The sequence below is a fragment of the Bos taurus genome, chromosome 15 (genome assembly GCF_002263795.3).
Source record: "Bos taurus isolate L1 Dominette 01449 registration number 42190680 breed Hereford chromosome 15, ARS-UCD2.0, whole genome shotgun sequence".
Taxonomy (NCBI): Eukaryota; Metazoa; Chordata; class Mammalia; order Artiodactyla; family Bovidae; genus Bos; species Bos taurus.
The window spans coordinates 15110741-15114458 of NC_037342.1; the positions used below are offsets into that span (position 1 = coordinate 15110741).

The 3718-nt window shown below is 44.9% G+C and overlaps 1 non-coding gene across 1 annotated transcript; it reads left to right on the top strand.

Annotated features, from left to right (window-relative positions):
• Nucleotides 1–386: 386 nt before the first annotated feature.
• LOC112441704 (U6 spliceosomal RNA) lies at nucleotides 387–489 on the top strand. The gene has a single exon (XR_003029565.1). It is a non-coding gene; the product is annotated as a U6 spliceosomal RNA (small nuclear RNA).
• The last annotated feature ends 3229 nt before the right edge of the window (nucleotides 490–3718 follow it).

Genomic DNA, 3718 nt, shown 5'->3' on the forward strand with positions numbered 1-3718 from the left:
AATGGGGAGAGACTCAGCAGAGAACTGTTATCCCATAAGGTCCCTTTGTGGGCCAGAGGAAGACTTCTCATGCGCCGTTGCTCAGTTGTGTCCAACTTTGTGACCCCGTGGACTGTAGCCTGCCAGACTCCTCTGTCCATGGGATTCTCTAGGCAAGAATACTGGAGTGGGTTGCCATTTTCCTTCTCCAGGGGATCTTCCCAACCCAGGGACTGAACCCACATTTCCTGCATTGCCAGCATTGGCAGGTGAATTCTTTACCATTGAGCCACCTGGGCTTCCCAGAGGTAGACTTCCCACTGCCTAAATGATTCAGGAAAAGGCTCCATAGGTCTCTTGGAGCTAACTCTTGAAGGACTAAGTTGCCTGGTGAAGGATAGAGAAGGGTGCTCGCGTGGAAAACACATATACTAAAATTGGAATGATGTAGAGATTAGCATGGCCCTGCACAAGGATGACACACAAATTCATAGAGCATTCCATTTTTTTCTCATTAATTTTTTTTTTTTTTAATGGAGAAGGGAAAGGTACACAGGCAACATCACAGGCGAGGGTAGAGAGATGTGAAAAGGAGACTGCTCCAAGAAGGCATATTGACGTCTGTGGCTCTAGGTGGGTATGCGAAGGGGAGGGTAGGAAGTGAAAAGTGAAAGGTGGGCTAGAGCCAGCAATGGGAAGACCCCCACTCCTTCCTGCTGGGCCATCATTCACTAATCTAGAGTGCTACTACCACTTCTCACATGCTCCAGAGGGCCTGGGGCTTTCCGCTCCTCACCTTTTACCCTGAAAATCTCTTGTCTGTTCCCTTGACCACATCCAGCACTGTCCCTCAAGGATCCTTCTCTTCAGACAGTGACCTTGGCACCACTTGGCCCCAGGACCTCGTATGAGCCATCAGCCCACCTCGCAGACTGCCAACCATTATGGCAGGAAGAATCTCAGGGCCCAAATGCTATACAAGTATTTAATTATGGGTCCACAGTTTAATTACTTAGTCCAGCTTTATGTGACTTAATTTATAAATATAATTTACAGTTCCCTTGTTTCTTTCTCCAGCCATTTAGCTCATTAGGCTCAGAGCCAGTAGTGAAAAGATAAGGCAGAGAGGGCAGGGTACTGGGAGAAGTCTACTCCGGCAAGAAGCATTTTATCACTGGTACTGTTAAGAATTTCCAGTGGGAGATGATCATAAAAAGGAGATAGACTTGTAGTTGGTTTTATTATTGTTTTTAAATCTCATAAAGCCAGTACCCATCCCCCTCCCCTTCTCCCCCATTGCCTGCACCCAGGAACGACCACACCTCCATGTCTCTGCTCCAGATACAACCTTTAGTTCCACATTAAGGCCAGCTCTCTGCAACAACCTGCTGGGCATTTCCCAGAGGCCTTCCCAAAGAGCATTTATTTATTCCACCAGCATTTATTTCCATACCTACTATGTGCAAGGCACTTTCGGCCAAGAAATGAAAAGCTGGGATAAAACGCAATAATTAACAGCTACTGCCTACTCAGTATGCACCAGGCATTATGCCAAAGTGTTGCAAACATTGCATATAGTTTTCAGAATGAAGAATTGAGGCTCTGTTTGTTCAAAGCAGTGGCTCTGGACCCTGGCTGCATATTGGAGTCACCTGGGGAACTCTGATGCTGGAAACCATCCTTTAGAGGTTCTAGTTTCATTGACTTGCAGTATGGCCTGGACATCAGATTATTAAACAAAACCTCCTCAGGTCATCTGATGTGCAGCTATGTTTAAGAATCAATGATTTAAGTAATTTTCCTAAAATCTCACAAATAGAGCAGGGAAGGCAGGCAGGCTGGCCAGTTGGCCTCCTGAGCCCTACTATGTGCCAGACCCAGCTCTAGGTCCTTTCACTACTAAGTGATAAAACAGATGACAAATGCCATAAAAAAGATAAAACACTATTGCAGGTCAAAGGACAATGAATGCAGGGAATCCTTTACGAAAGAGGTCACTTATGGGTTATTTTTTTCAAGAATTTGCAGGCTACGCAGAAGTGGTGGAAAGGATCAGGCTGGACTTCCAGGCAGAAAGAACCATGTGAGCAAAAGTGTGTAGCTTGGGAAACATGGCAAATGGATAAGAAACAAGAAACAGATCCCCTGTGTGAAAAGACAGCTGAAGGAAATTTGGCAGGAAAGTCAGGGACAGGTTGTGAAGGACAAGGCTTCCCAAACCATTTCAGGTTGAGGCACATGTGGAATAATGATTACATTTGTAGTACAAACCAAGGTAAGTGGACAAGGCTGTCACCATCTGTCTTAGTCTGTTCAGGCTGCAATTACAAAATTGTTCTTTACCTGCTAAGTCATTTGACTCTTTGTGACCCCATAGACTGTAGCCTACCAGGCTTCTCTGTCCATGAGATTTGTCAGGCAAAAATACCAGAGTGTGTTGCCATGCCCTCCTCCAGGCGATCTTCCCAACCCAGGGATCAAACCCGTGCCTCCTGCACTGCAGGCAGATTCCTTACCACTGAGCCATCTGTGAAGCCCCACAATAACAAAATACCAAAGGCCTAAAAACAATAGAAACTTATTCCTCCCAGTTTTAGAGGCTGGAAGTCTGAGAACATGAGTCCTGTAGATTCAGTGTCCGGTGAGGACCCACTTCCTCATCAACAGCAATCTTTCCACCATAACCTCACATGGCCAAAGGAACAAGACATGTCTCCAGTGTCTCTTTTATAAGGACACTAATCCCACTCAAGAGGACTCCAACCTGATGAGCTAATCACTTCTTAGAGGCCCCACCTCCAAACATCACCTCACTGGGAATTGGGTTTGAACAATTCAGTCTCATCTCGGCAGATCTGACACACCTACTGGGAATCTTTGGCATAAGGCCTGGCAAAGAATCCAAGAAGTCTGAACTTCAGTCTCTAGGTAATGGGAAGCCAATAAAAATACCATATTGAAATGAAAAGATTGTGATAGGATGGAAGTTGTGTGTTTTTAATGTAAATCCAGGCATTGTCACAATGACTTCCTAAAGGCAAAACCTGACTTGAATTTTCCACCAAACACTACTTGTGTGATATCTTTCCTACTAAACTTGGTTCTTCAACAAAAAGGACCATGCCATACTCTTGTGTGTGTGTGTGTGTGTGTGTGTGTGTGTATGTGTGTTTTCACTTTGTAATTCGTGTCTAGCACAGATCTTGACAGACAGAAGGTGGACTTTGAACCACTAGGGCTTCCCTGGTGGCTCCGATGGTAAAGAATCTGCCTACAATGCAGGAGACCCTGGCTCAGTCCTTTGGCTGGGAAGATCCCCTGGAGAAGGGAATGGCAACCCACTCCAGTATTCTTGCCTGGAGAATTACATGGACAGAGAAGCCTGGTAGACTATGGTCCATGGGGTCACAAAGAGTCAGACATGACTGAGCGACTGTTTGAACTACTCTTTAAATTCCATTCAGCAGGCAGCCACCTATTCCAAGGTTAAGAGGCAAAAGTTGATGCAAATGCATGTGCATTAGAAAGTGAAGGGGTGTAAGAGTCAGAGGACCATGACATCCTATCTGTTAACTTTTGCCTTATATATTGAGGTGCTCTTATGTTGGGTGCATATATAAATATTTAAGGTTGTTATATCTTCTTGGATTGATCCATTGATCACTATGTAGTGATCTTGTCTCTTGTAATAGTCTACTTTAAAGTCTATTTTGTCTGATGTAAGTATTGCTACTCCAGC